Here is a 15,312-nt window from a genome sequence, read left to right as displayed (position 1 = left end):
CAAAATCAGAATTCAGTTTCAGTATGTGAAATTATGTTAAATTGTTAACTGCGTTTCTCTTGAATGTACAAAATATTGATATCAAAGGCCAACTCGCTGCGTTTCACTTCTAGTAGCGCTTTCAAGGTTAAAAACAGCTTTGGTATTCGCTCTGGATAGTGATTGAGGAATGGTTTTGGCCCTTGAAGTTATCCTAAAAACTAGATTTCATCCTCTTGCTCTTACTGCTTGCTCTTAGACTGGAAAATGAAAACGCGTCTTCATGCTATGTAATTTCTTAATTGATTTATTATTTTGAGCAAATCAAATGATTGAATTGAATTAACTGAATAAGCTGAAATTAGCAAAGATGCTGCTCTGTGTCAGCCAAAAGGTCAGTCACCATTTAGAGTTGGGTTAGTGTGTTACTTTCAGATGGCTGGCTCGGTGACTGGGCTCTCTCGAAGGCAGTGAAGATATGTTTTTAAATAAGTAAATGCTTTAATATTTTAGAAATGTAAAGTTCTTCCCTAATAAAATTGGCCTTAACAACATATTTAAATGCTGTAAGTGTTTACTCTGCTCCTCGAGGAAAAACTTTCAACAATGTGAAAAGACAAATTCATGCATGTGAGTGTTTTTTTTGTTCTATGTCTGTCATATAAATACATCCTGAGACTACAAGAAGTTTCTTTTTCTTACAATTGTGATTACAAAAAGTAAGAGTGACGGTCTGAATCTGGTCATTGTGATTCTTGCACTATTTGTTATTACTTGGTCAAATTAGAATGGAGATGTGTTGTAGTCTGTTGGTTACGTTTTGTTTCGCGTTCAGTTTTCAGAAGGCAAATATTTCAGTGTGGGGTGTTATAAAGGTGGAGATGCAGAGCAATATGGATATCCAATGCATTTATTTTACTATTATGAATATATTTTTTGCTGCTTTATTCACGTATTAAAAAAAATAGAGGCAGCTCTGAGACAGGAAAATAAGATAAAACATATCCTAAGCAAAACAGGGAGTATTTGTGTGGTAAATAACTTTTGAAAGTGCTCTTTATTTTAACAGTTTCTGTTATAGCAAATCACTCATCGGGGATTATAATTCATGATAATTCTGATATGGAAGTGGAGAAAGCTGTTTCTTTGCTTAAAAACATGCTTGTCTAGATTCTGTGAGTATATCCATCTCTGTTTAATATGTGTCTACAGTAGATGCTGTGTGTTAATGGTTGTGTGATTTAAAAACCTGAGCGTTTTATTTTTAAACATCAGCTTACCTTTAGTCACTTGGCAGAGCTTGTTTCACTTCTTTTTTTCCCCTAGATTTTAAAGAACAAAATAGGTTTCATAGAGCTGTCAGCAAAGCTCGATCATATTTAGGACGTGGATTTGCTGGTGATAATTGTTTATCAGTTCAAATGTTTCCATAATTCTCCAATGTTAATGCATTCATATGGTTCTTTGGGCTTTGTGTCAAAAGCCTTGTAGAGAGACAGATAAACATCAGCTCCTTGGTGTAATGGAGGACACGTTTCAGACAATGCTAATGTGAACCCAATCTAATAGTTCTTCTGAATTTTTCTTTCACGCTGTTTATTGCTTGTCTCGGATTTATGCGGTTGCAAGATTTTAGCAATAGCTGCTTGGAGATTATCCTGTTGTGGGAGAGTGTGATACAGCAAGTTGCAATGGGTTGAAAAGAAAAAACTGTCCACTGCATATTTTCATGTTAATTTTGTAACATCTAATTCTCATAACATAAAAGCCCTCCCTCCCCCCTTTTTTCTTTTCCTCTTACAGTCCAAATATGCTGTCCTGTGGAGTAAGCCACTGGTCAACTGAAGAAGGCTGGGAGCCCCTGATCCTCAGTAGGGCAATCCTAGTCCTGACTTCATGTCTCTTTTGTACTGGTGATACTCCTACAGAGCGTAGCTGTTCGGACACTTTGTTATCTCAGAGTTGCTTCTGTGCTTTTAGAGGAGTTCTGCTTCTCTTGTGTTGGCTTGGTACTGATGTGGGCTTTGTTCTAGAAAACTTCAAAGTCCTGGGGACTCCCTGCGTCAGTTCTGTACACGAGTCTACTGAATGTGGAGTTAGAATTTTGCAGCAGAGGAGTTGGGGAACCACTGAGCAGGGCTCTGAGTGCTCCTTTCCGATTCATCCTTTGTAAATGTATTCTGCTCCTTTACTCTTTTCCAAACTAGCTGAGTATCAGCACAGATTTTTGTCAGGCAACACTGTTATCGTATGTTTATAAAATATGGAGAGCACACATCTTGAGATCTTCTCTTTAGAATGAAAAATTCCTTTTGCTTTGTGCTTGGCAAACTCCAAAGTTGGGGTAGCTCTTGAGGTAGGGATGCTTTGGATGAGACTTGAGAGGCATTGCTCTATCACCCTGTCCCCAGCAGTAGCTATTATAAAGGCAATAAAGGCACATTAGGCTGATGTGTGGTAATTTTTCTTCTTAAAAAGAATAACTCTAATCCTAATTCATAATAATTAGATACTCTTAATTCCTAAAACATATATATCTTTATCCCTTTGATTACTCATGGGCTAATAGCAATTTGTATGCCTGTCAGCCTCTCCTCCTCGTTCCTTAAACCTCAGTTAAGCTCTTAGACAGAGACTTCATTCACAGTGTGTTTGTTTAAAAGCTCAGCCTTTATGGAGGGGGAAGCAGAGGTGCAATGTGGCAGCCTTGATTAGAAGGGTGGTTTCTAGTTTATCTCTTGATTATTTTAGCGCTGTAATGAAGATGGTAATTGGATGAGTCTTTGGGGGAGTGGGGTATGGTGAGAAATGAAATTTCTAGTGAAAATGAGTCTTTTCAAGGGATGTTGTTCATTTTGCCCCAAGCCAGAATTTTGTTTTGCTATACATCCTCTCTCTTTAGGAAACAACCGAAGATAAATAGTCACTGAGTAACCCAGTGAAGGCATCTAGGCAGCTAGATGTTGATTATAGCCTACATGTGCTTGACTGCTGAAAGTCCACTCTAGTCTCTCTGAAGTCTGACAGACTTCAGCTGTTTGGTCATGAATCTGTATCCATGTATTCATGAGAAGCCTCACTCATATCTTGTTTCATCAAGATAGTGCCTGTATTAGCCTACAGGGGTCCCCTTGGCAGTGTGGGGAGTGCAGGTGACGCATTCAGTCCGGTGGTCCTTTTTTGGCTAAGAAAGGCTTGGGTGTTGGTTATCTTTCAGATGTTGCTGAGTGCTCATCTGCCTTCATCTCAAAGGCACATATACCTAAAAAGGCACACCAATATACAGATATTTCATGTACCTCCAGTCGAGCCTTATTTGCTGAAGCCAAGCAAGAAGTACCAACTCCTCCAGCTGTAAAAATGCTTATATGGCTCAGCATGGTGAAGGGCCTCGTGATTACTGATCCAGTGGTGCTAAAAGAAAGGATTGTTGTTTCTGTCTTGATATTGTACATTTTCTAACTTCTCATAGTGTGTTGTGATACTGCACTGTACGGCTTGGACACTCCCAAGTCCACTCTGTTAGCAGGCATTCCTGCTGCTGTAGGCAGGAGTGGGTTTTATTCTCAGCCGCATGCCTGGGATTTTTTGAGCGCAGACCTTTTGAGCACTTCTGAAGCACGTAGGATTCCTCTCTGCAATTGTAGCTTGGTTCTCTATGGCCTAACTAGCCCTTCATTTGAATCATGCATTTTGTTGTCTTTTGTGTTCTGTAGATGTTGAAGTCTGAAGTGATTGCTGAGCTGAGAGCTCCCTTGTGACCCGGAGTTGCATTTTCTGTAGAGATAAACTGGCACTTGAAATCATAAAAGAGAGATTTTTTTTTTCTTAAATTGTTCTGTCTTTCTGCCCAGCTCCATTTTACACTTTGGAGAAGCTATGATACTCCTTAGAGTGGTTCACAGAGTTCTTGAATAAATTAATATACAGCTCAGAAAACAAACTCACTTTCTTTGTACTTCAGTATAAAAACAAGAGAGCCCAAAACTGATTCTATCTCCATAGCTAAGACCAGTGCTGCTTGGGTGTGTGCAAATCAAATGTTTCTTCATCTTCTTTAATGAGCTTTCTCACTGATTTGCAGAATATCAGCTTGGTTCTTTATTACACAATATAAAATTTCTGCAAGCCAGATGCACACCAAAGGTAACATTAGACACTGAGCAAATAATTGTTTCCTGTCACACTGCATTAGTAACTGGGAAGAAAGAGTTTCTTAATTTGTATTTGCACAGAACTAAATATAACTCTAGCACATTTTAACTTCAGCTTTTGCCATTCATGTCCCTGAAAAATGCAGCTCTATGTTTGTCATTTACTGTGGATATGATTTTAGACATTCTTACCTTCTTGCACTCCCATTTGTGAGTATTACAGTTTTGGGAACTTGATTGAGAGGCAAACCGTGCTCACAGAACGTTCTGTTAATGCTGGGCTATTACTGTCTGTAGGGACTATTGCAGAGCTGCTTTCTCTAGTAGTAATTATAGCAAGCCTTGGTCACAACTCCCTCATTCAGCATTTAACAGGGACTGGGTAGTACCTAGACTTAATTTTCCCGCAAACACTGCTCTGGTTTTTTTTATTACCTTAAGCCTGTTATTTGTCACCTGTGCTACTCTGTGGCTATTCTTAAGTGTTGTGCCATCAGTCTTACAGATAATAATAATAATAAAAAGAAAAAGAACAAAAAACTGTTAAGAAGTATGCAGATTGGACTATACTTGTGAAAATCATCCTGTGTTAGTAAGGAAAAATTGATGTTGTGGAAGGATGCATTGAATAGATAGTCTCCTCTGTGGGAAGTGCGTGAGCTGATTTCTGTGCCTTGGGTATGTAGAGACATTAGACATTCACCTCTGTCACTTCTGAAGTCTTACAGGTGCTGCCAATGCCTGCATTTCATCAGTGCTCTGCACAACTTCTCATGTTGTGGGTGATGCATATAATTAGGAGGAGGGTGGAACGGGCTTGCTGTTGCTAATGGGGAGGAGGAATCTTCTGTACCTGGCACTAGCTGTCTGCCTACACCTGTATCTCTTACCTTCAAAGATATCATTTCCTAAAAACATATAGAAACCTACAGAAAATCGCCTAGGTTTGTAACAGCTTTCCTCTTGGCAGAGTGAGATTTATTTATACTGCTGTTTGTTACTCTGTAGGATGTGACAGGCAATTCCTTGTGCCTGCTCACTGTATAAAATGTGAGTGATCACTGGCAATGCAAGCGATTGCATTAGAAACTTTCCTCTCTCCAGCGGGGAGAGCTTGAGTTTGAACTCTCCCCTCAATGAGATCTTTGAAGTTTGGGTCTTTAAAACTGTTCTCCAATCCAAAGAACTACTAGCACAGTTGTCATCCCTCTTATTCTGAGACAGGCTGGACCAGGATCCCTTCAGAGGCCATTAAAGCTGTTGTTTCATCCCCTAGAGAGGTCGGGAGGGAATAACTCAAGTCATTATTCCCTGCCTCTCCTTCAGCAGCTGAGCAAGCTGTGGGAAGTTGTGTGACATAAAATGTGATTCAATCTCTGAGCAGCACGGAGTGGCCGCAAGACTTGGCAGCGAGGGATCCTTGTGCACACAGCAGAGGGGAGGAGGAACAGGTGGCATTTAGGAACTAATTAATATTTGTGAATTACAATGTGCTATTGGTAAGAAAACAAATCACCCCGCATCTGAATATTTATGGTGATGACTTCCAGAGCTTGGGTCACGCGGTTCTTTTCCAGCTGTTGCATCTCCTCTTGCGGCACAGTGCTCTGTGCTGGGGTGAGAGCCTGGCAGGCTGAACAAGAACATGCAGGTTGGGAGGAGTACTCTCCACAGTTCAGTATTAGTGGGCTGTGGGGTCCCACACGTTTTAAGTATTCTCTGCTGGTAGAGTAAGCCATGCAATTTAGCCTGAGATTCCATCCCATTAAGAGCCAAGCCATGCATGGAGATAATGCTATGTTTGAAGAGAAAGCAGGTGTTAAAGGTTGTTCTCCCTCTTAATGTTGTGTGCGAGTGCTTTACAGTAGATCAAACTTGCCTAATGTGATCTTCATAATGCTTTCATTTAAAATGCTCCCTGTGGTTTGTATTTGTGGAACTGAAAAGAGCAGACTCTACTCTGTAGCTTGGTGGGGCGGGGTGTTCGATTGAACATATGTTCGCGCTGTCGTTTGGGAAAGATAATGGGTTTTTAACCTCTGTCAGTGTTAGACGGAGGTATTTATGGAGCTCTATTAACACTGTGCCTAGGCAGCTAACCTTGCCATATAGGTTTTTCTCAATTTGCCATTTTCTTTTGATAAGTTGCAGATTTTCTTGGCCTCTGACAGTACCTCTTGCTGTGTCAACCGGCATGGGAGCTTACCAAGGAGCAAGGAATTCCTTGCTGTTGTCAGCACTGTGTGAAACGCTCGTGGCTACTGCTCTTGTATGTTCAGTAAATATTGTTGTGTAGATTAAAAAAGCAGCTTTGCAGAGTTTCAAAAAATAGTTGTTGTTCCCTTCTGGGCTCAGTATGCAAAAGCAGGGAAGCTGACAGGCACTAGCAGCAGTGCTTGTGCTTTCAGCTGCTGTGTTTCCCAGACCTGGTGCAAAGCATGGGGTTGATGGATGCTGGGCATGGGGATGCTGCTGGCACCAAGCTTAACCCTAGTGTGGGGAGCAGTGAGTTTGTTTTAGTGGGGGAAGGATTCATTTAGTGTCCTAAAATCCTGCTGTTATCCCATCTCTGCTGTCACTTCAAGGTTTTTAACAATGTGAGTATGGTAGAGACAAGTGTGCTTCATGCTGGGGTTTATCTCCAGTGAACTGCCGTTACCGCTTTCGTCACTGCTGATTAAATTTTTCTGTTAATGTTTAATCCAAAATAGCAAATGCTTCATGTTTGTATGCCCTCTGCATAAGCAGAACATCTGTTTAGTGAAGGTGGCTATGACATACAAAACTGAATTGGTGTATAATTCAAAATATATATGAGTCAGTCAAGAAGATACAAGGAAATTTAATACTTAAGCAATCACTTGAACGTGAGCAGGCTGTGTTGTGTCAGGGTTTTCCAGGGGTCGTAAAGTGCACGTGACATGGTGCTATGACAGAGTATTTTCTACCCTTATCTTAAGTCTTTGCTCTCTGTCTATTAATATTTGCAGTGTGGAAGAGGATTTTGGTGGCACATTTCCCCTCCCTTTTATAGCTGTAGTGTCACTGTGGTGTGGCTGAGGTAGTTGATTTGAACTGCCCCTGTGATCTAAGTGCAGAATCTACTTCAGCCTTTAGATAAAGGAGTCTTTAGTGGAGCAAGCACATGTGTATCCCATGAACAACTGCAGTTGTGTGTGTTAGAACTATAGAAAATGCCAGAGGGTTTCCAGAAAAAAAACGGCTACAAAAGAAATGCATAAAAATTGGTGTCATAGTTAGCAGTAGAGACTGAGACTTGTAAGGGAGGAAATTAATATAAATTGTTAGCTTACAGAAATTTCAAGCGTTTTTATGCATTTAATAAAGGGTTGCTATTTAAGTAGCTTAAGCATCCTTCTCTGTAGATAACGTGTCCTGGGATTTAACAAACCACTTACAGTTGGATGGATTCCACTCAGATGTGATTGCCATTCTTGCAACAAAGACTAGCTGATGAAGAGAATGAAAAGAGCCAGTACTGAAATGGCCATCACATTAGTATGAGGGAAGGGGGGGGAATAGGTTTTTATCATCTTCCTTCTGTAAGTTGAGTATGTTAGTCTTGGTTATAGGCAAGATGTCAGATGGAACAGAATCATTGTTTCTGCCCACAAAACTGACAAAGCTATCTCAACTTGGAAGAGGTGTTGGCTGGATATAGACTATCCGTAGAGAGAGAGGAACTGGTAGGGCAAAGCCTAGTGAGCTGGAGACACAAGGCAGCAGCACAGCCAGAGCCAGGTTTTTGGTGAGTGTGCCTAGAGAGGGGCATTTAAAGCAAAGCATCCAGGTAGATATGCTAGTGCTAGTGGATGAGAAAGCTTGCTGAAACAGAGGAAAGAGGGGCAATGTGGTCAAAATTAGGAAAAATATACTGAGGAGCATTGTAAATAGGTATTGGTAAGGTAGGACTTCAGGGTTTAAAGTGTTCTGAATGACTGCAGTGAGCGTGGCGAACGTGTGCCAGAAGTAAATATAGTAATGTAAGCACTACTACAGAGTCATTGGAGTCAACGCTGCATAACACAAAATTGCATAATATATTTATTTGTGAAGGTTATTTTAAATAGATCCAAGTCCTTGGAAAGGTGACTGTGTTCTGGCTCCCTAGGCTGAGGTTTCCGCTGGGGCTGAGCTCGACCTGGTGGCAGGCTGCCAGCTGATGGCTGAGCTCGTCCTTCTCTCATGCTGGTTCTCACTTGGCCAACCTGGCAGCCAGCCTGTGCACCTGCAGAGAGCCCTCCAACCCCAGAAAATGAAAGAGGGAGTTGTTTTGTTGGGCCGGTTAGCTCAGGTTGTGAGAAGGGGCCTCAGTGGAGATGTGGCACTGATGGACATAGTGGGCATGTTGGGGTTGGACATGGTGATCTTAGAGATCTTCTTAATGATTTTCTGATTCTAAGTAGGCCGTGTTGCCATGCTGATGGCATGCAGAGTGGTGACCACAGAGGCACTGGTGGGAGGAAACTTTGCTCAGTTGGGTAGGATGGAAGGAAGTTATCAACTGAAATTACTGGAGAGAACACATTTTTAGTTGACAGTCGCAAAGTGACAGTGAGCCACAGCATAATGCCATGTGTTAGAGAGTGAGGTGAAGTAAGCAAAGCAATGGATAATCTAAAGGATGGAAGGGCCTTGCAAGAGAAAACTCAACTAACTTGCTTCGTCTGGGCAGCAAAATGAATTCTAACAGGGAGGTGACATAATTCAGTTTTATCGGCAGGGAAATAAACTTCAGGGATGGAGAAGAGCTGTTTAAGCTACGGGATCAATGTTGGCATGAAAACAAATGGATAAAAACTATTTGGGAGTAAATGCTAGGCTCAAAATGAGCAGTGTTTTGGCTGTGGGAGGAATTGGATTCCTCAGCACATCAGACACAGGAGGAGGGGAGGAATGCTGTCAGTGTGCTGGGGATCAGCCTATTGGTAGTGGCTCTTTGAGGTAGCCTTTGTTGCAGCACTGAGCTTATGATCTGTGAAGGAAACCCCTGGCTCTCCACATCCACGTGGTGATGGGTTACTGTGGTGGTGTCATGTTGGAGTGAGGGTGGGACTGCTGTCCTGTGCTGTCACAGGTGGGAATACGTGCCAGACCTAACTGTTTTTTTCACAGGATGGAGAATTCATGTCATTAAAGCTTTAGCCTTTTCTGTTTAGTCTGTGAATTTCTCTGCTGTTACTGTTGTTTATGACACTTATTTTTGTTGTTTTTCTTTCCTAGGTATTTTTATGGCCTCTGTCACAGTAGCGTCTCAGCGTCTCGCAGGCATTTATGGATTTATTCTGAGAACGTTCCTGTGAGGTAGGGAAACATTATTACCTACATTTTACAGACTGAGCTGAGGCACAGTGAGATAAAGGTTGCAGGAGGAGTCTGTAGCACAGCCAGCAGTCAAACTCTGATTGCCAGAAACTTGTTTATTGTTCTAATCACAAACCCAGCTTACCTGTCCTTTTCCTTTTTTCTCCTCTTTCTTTTCTTCCTATTAGCAGAAACAATCTGCAAATGGCTGGGACAACCTCTAGAAAACATGATTGGGTTTCCTGGTGTCCTTTTTTAACATTGTTACTTATGAGTTAAAATGCCTTTCTAAAAATATCAGCAGATCTGTTTATGTTAAATGATTAACATGTTTAGACTTTCAGCAGATAAGCTGTCACGCTTTTTTTTTGAGTCAGTAACTCCTTTATCCTACCTGTCTGGGCTTGTGGCTGTTGCATTCTTACCTTGCCTGAGCTAATGCCATCCCAATCACCTAAAGCAATGCCAAGAATTTCATCATCCATGCAAAGATGAGATTCATGTCAAGGCAGGTGTAAAGTTTCTCAAGCACATTTATGTATAATTACTGTTTAACTTTATTTTTCAGAGGTCTTTTCAAGCCAGTTAAAATGTTCACCTTTTGAGCTCCCAGATATTCTCCTAGAAATTGGATTTCAGTGCCTGATTAGTGATGATCCCTTTCAGAAGTATTTCAAAGTTCGAAACGTGTGCACACTGAAGTGTAATTTACATCATAAAATCAAATATCATGAATAACAGCTTGAAAAAATACACTTTTTTCTTCAAATAAAGAAATTTTAAGATAGATCTCCCTTGAACTCTTGTTTCACCTTGGGTTGTTATTTAAAGTGTGACTTTACTGCCTTCTCTTAGAGCTACATGAGCATTACAAATTATGAAGACATTGGCAGGCTCTCACAATTAAATATTTTTATTGTCTATTAAAATAAGCAACATTATTAAAATGATAACATTGCAAAGAAATACTAATGCTACCTTTCTAATTTTGTAGTCTGTATAATACGCACATTGAATTATATTTATGCTCTTTATTAACGTATATTATGTGTCATTGTGTCCCCAAGAATGAAACCCTAATGACTCATGAACTGTCTCAAAGTGTACTAAATAAGATTAAAGAGCTGGCCAGTGACCTTAACAGTCAATTAGGCTATGCATTACTCAACCCAATATTTGTGGAGTGTAGAAGGGGAGAGAAAACTCATTAGCTGAGGTGCTGTTTGAAACAAACAAGATTTCTCTAATACCAGGAACTGGTCTCGTTGCTTACATGGAGACTGAAGCACTTCAAGTAGGTATGTGTGTCTGGAAGCACAGCAGTGTGGTCCTTAAAGGGTGAGGAAAGCCTGCTGGTAGAGCTGGAAGAGAGCAAGAGGAGAGCTTTAGTGCTCAAAGTGTTCTGGAATGGATTCTGGTGGGTGCAGGTGGCCATAGTCAAACATTGGCAGTTCTAGGAGATGGTAGTCAGATGGTGGGATGTGCCATCTATCATGGGGTCATAGAACGGTGTGTGTTGGAAGGGATCTTAAAGATTACCTAGTTCCAACCCCCCTGCTGTGGGCAGAGTTCCCCCCTCTACCAGATCAGGTTGCCTGGGGCCCCGTCCAACCTGGCCTAGGGTACCTCCAGGAACAGGGCACCCACAGCTTCTCTGGGCAGCCTGTGCCAGTGCCTCACTGCTTTCTGAGTGAAGAGTTTTCCCTAACATCTGAACTCCCTTCTTTTGATTTAAAACAGTTCCACCTTGTCCTGTCACTATCAGTTGGTCTTCATCAATTTTTATAAGCTCCCTTTAAGTACTGAAAGGCTGCAGTGAGGTCTCCCTGGAGCCTTCTCATCTCCAAGCTAAACAGATTCTGTTGCCTCAGCCTGTCTTCACAGGAGGGGTGCTCCAGCCCTATGATCCTGTGCTGGGGCCCCTGCCTGGATGCAGTGCTCCAGATGGGGCCTCACAAGGGCAGAGCAGAGGGGGACCAATCCCTTCTCTCTCCCTGCTGCCACCCTTCTGATGATGCAGCCCAGAGTTCAGCCAGCCTTCCTGGCTGCAGGAGTGCACTGCTGGCTCATGCCCAGCCTCTTCTCCACTAGGACCCTCCTGTCTTTCTCAGCAGGGCTGCTCTCAGTCTGTTGACATACCTGGTATGGCCTCAGCTGAAGTGCAACACCTCACGTGGGCCTGCTTCTCAAGCTTGTTCAGATTGCATCTCTTCTTTCTATTTTATCAGCTGCACCACTCAGTTTGATGTCATGAGCAAACTGCTGAGGATGTACTCAATATCACTGTCTATTTCATGGATAAAGATGTTGAAGAATACCAGATGATACCAAAGGGGGACATTGCTTGTCACTGGCCTTCAGCTGAACGTAGTGCTGTTGCTGACCACAACTGTCTGGCTGCAGCCAGCCAATTCTTTATCTACTGACTAGATCACCTTTCATAACTGATCTCTCTGATTAAGAAATATGGATCTCTAACACTTGAGGTGTTACGCAAAGGTGGCATGCATGGGAGGGCTTGTTGCAGAAATCTTATGTTTCACAGAAACAGAAGAGCAGGGAAGAACTTGTTGGCAAGGTATACTGCATGTGTTTTCTTAAAGTTGATTGCATTTGGAAAGGAGGGTGAGCTCCTTTGGATGCCCTCCTTTCTCCTTTGAATATCTTCCTATCCTTTTGGGTAGGAAGGCTCACAGTGTGTGTGCCCACTGCAAAGCTGTTTGTGAAGACCACATGCCCATTTTGTGCAGGTCAGGAGAGGGGAGGTGGTGGATCCAGAGCAACAGTGGTTTTACATGCAAGCTGAGCTGGCAGCTTTGGTCATGCTGTTCTTCAGCCCATCAGTGGTCATGTTCTGCTCAATTTCCTACCCTTTCTTTTTGGGTATGTTTTCAGCTGACCCTGAGAAGGTCTTCTGTCATTCTCAATGTAAACTTGATTTTTAGGAAATAAAGAATGACAGACTTGGCCCATGCAAAATGTGGCTGAAAGTACAGTTTGAGTGACATGCAATAACATCTTTTAAAGTAAATAGCTTTTTTGAGCTGAAATTGGGCAAAATCTCCACTGATCTAGGTCACATTTTATCTGCAGGGGTTTCTTCTAAAGTAATTTCCTTAGTAAAGTCCATCTCATTATGGGGAGGGGGTTACAACAGGATTGGGAAAAAAAAAACACCCACCCAGATTATATTTGTGTTGTTCAGGTGAATGGGAGGAGAAAAAGGAAACCTTTTCGATCACATCAGCCTGAATCTAAAGCATCTAAGGATATTTTATGGGAGAGCCCCTGAAGATAAACTCTAACCTAGATTAGCAGAATGCAGATTAGGTTTTCAGGAGTTTGGAGACTGTACTACATCTGGAAGCAATCTTGACATTCGCTTACACTGGAATTATTATTGTATGATTGCTCTTCCAAGGATATGCGAAAATATGTTAAGTTTCCATTTAAATAAATGTTACAGTCTTGAAAGTAATAAGCTCAAACTGAAGACTGTTTGAAAAGTTTAAAACCAACAAAAACAACCACCTATAACCAGCATTTTCCACTTGCACTAGCTATTGCTAGTGTAATACTATCTGTCTGTGTGGTTATGGTTTGGGGGATTTTTTTTTTAATATGCAACATTACCTCTGAAAGTTGGGCATTGGGATTGCCGTTAAAGATGAAGCTTCTGCGTGATCAGTCTTCTTCATTTGGACATAAAATTGTAAAGCAATTGTCATCAAACTAACATTCTTCTCTTACAATTGTATAAATCTTTCTATCTTTGAACTGATTTGCACTTTGCAGTATGTGATGCTATATTGTAATTTAAAGGCTTTTCAGTAGTGTGGACTATGTTTCTGCAACATACAGACACAAACCTTGTGTGACTTAACAATGTGATTGTGTGTGGTGCCACTTGGGCCTCGGCACAATAATTCTTAGTGTGAAACCAGGAGCTGCTGTGTCTGGCAGTAGTGTGCTGAGCAGTATTTTCTGTCTGTATGTTGAATGACAGCCTCCAAAGGGCATCGGCTGAAATCACTGGCACAGCTCAGCGTTCTATGTAGGGCTGTCTGTGGTTTTTTGGACTTAAAGTCTTTATGGCCCTTTTATCTCACATGAGTGGAGTGCTTTAACAGCTTGGTGCCCAAAAGGCACGGCTGCTGGCGATTTACCTGCCTTCACACTATGTGCTGGAGTTGTATGCGAGGAGGAGAGGGTGGGGTTTAAAGTTACAAATTCAGATGAATAAAAGTCATTTCTGCTTTGAAGATGTATGCTTTAACTGTTCTACATGGATATATGTTTTCAGAAATGTATTTGTGAAAAAGCATTATCAACAGATGCTAGCGATGTTACAAGACTTAACCGTATTTGCAAAATTGAACATGAGCACTAGCCCTCTGGTCTTTTTCATTTCCTTTTCTATTATATAATCAGCATATTGGTAGGTGGCTTTTGTTTTGTCGCTTCACATCCTTAATTAATTTAGCTATCTGGGAGTTATGCAATAAAGGTAGAATCACCATAACTGGCAGCGTAACTTTGCCGTCCCCTATAGTCAGCACTTGCTAGCATTGTGGTGCAATGGGTTTGAATAGCTGCCATGCCATGTGTGTGTAGTTTTTTGTTTTTTTTTTTAAACCCGAAACAAGTGCTGAACTCATTAAAAATACATGCTACATAAGTTAATATGCATAAGAAGTTTTGGTACTGAGATCTCCTTTGAGGATACATTTAACTCTAATTAACTTGGTTTCGTTCAGTCTAGTAGCATAAGCTCGGTTGAAACCACCTAGCACTGGTTAGACTTCTGAAGTCAAGCTGTGTAGAGCATCAGATGGAAGAGCGTACGGAGGGGCCTGCCTGGCTCCCAGCGCCGTCCTCCTGCAGCTGCAGTTATCTGGGCCTCTGGGTGCTGCACTGGATGGAGCCGCGTCGTGCCGTACTCTCAGGCAAGGCTATGGATTTCTAGAGAAACCTGCAATAATTGTTTTTGCTGTACTGAGATTGAACAATTGTGTGATAGCAAGCTTCCCTTACTAAAATTGATTCTGAGTTTTTCCACTTAAGAAATAAGGAATGGCAGCCTAGAAGGTTGTCAACATTTCGTTGGCGTGGCTTTTTAGTCTCTTCATGCTTCTTTTTTCTAGTCATTGTTAGTTTGGGGTAATTTCAGTGTGTTCTGCTAATTGTGATCTGTTTTTCAGTAGAAGCAAGTAGCAAGAAAGGGATTACAAATGGTTATGTTTGTATTAAAAACAAACACAGGCATGCACGGGTTGGACGTACTGTTTTCTTGTGTGTTTTTTTTTGTTTGGCCTGGCAGTGTAGGAAATCAAGCTTTGTTGTTATGTCCAGTAAAACAGATTTCATTGAAAGATTATAGTATTTTGTGAGAGAAGATTTGCACTGCATCACTCAAAGAAAGCACTTAGATTCAGATTCTGTAGTAGATACTGTATTTTGTATAACTGGAAGGATGTGTGGATTTGTTGTACTCTCTTCACAGCTAGCGAAAGAAAATATTTTTGTCTTTTTAGCTGGTACAATGGCTTTAGTCTTACAAAAGGACTTCCTAGATAGAGGCTCCAGGTAAAAACCAGATACTGGATTTAAAAACCAGGGGAGAAATAGACACCACTGGGCAATTTTGAATGTTCATTTCCTGAAAATTGGACCTTTTAAAGCATTTCAGGTTGGGTACGCTAGAAATTGAGGCATTAAAACCACTAACTGCCTTTGAGAATGACAGCCAGAATCCCCATTAACGTCTTATGTCCTGCTTAAGGGATCACAGAGCGGAGACTGATGTCTGTCAGGGTGGAAAAGGAGCAGTTTAGGAAGTTATGATGCTTCAGCT

The 15,312-nt window shown here is 41.5% G+C and overlaps 1 protein-coding gene across 10 annotated transcripts in view; it reads left to right on the top strand.

The window, feature by feature from the left end:
- The window catches only part of PTPRF (protein tyrosine phosphatase receptor type F), a 341,929-nt gene that overhangs the window by 73,107 nt on the left and 253,510 nt on the right, over window positions 1–15,312 (top strand). For all 10 annotated transcript variants that reach the window (XM_052666105.1, XM_052666114.1, XM_052666110.1 and 7 more), the window contains exon 2: window positions 9,378–9,458. The gene's annotated coding sequence lies outside the window, so the exon portion shown is untranslated. The remainder of the gene's footprint in view (window positions 1–9,377; window positions 9,459–15,312) is intronic.

Source organism: Tympanuchus pallidicinctus, unplaced genomic scaffold (genome assembly GCF_026119805.1).
Source record: "Tympanuchus pallidicinctus isolate F22 unplaced genomic scaffold, pur_lepc_1.0 scaffold7, whole genome shotgun sequence".
NCBI classification, from domain to species: Eukaryota; Metazoa; Chordata; class Aves; order Galliformes; family Phasianidae; genus Tympanuchus; species Tympanuchus pallidicinctus.
The sequence above is the reverse complement of the archived record's forward strand: the minus strand, read 5'-3'. Positions and strand labels throughout refer to the sequence as shown.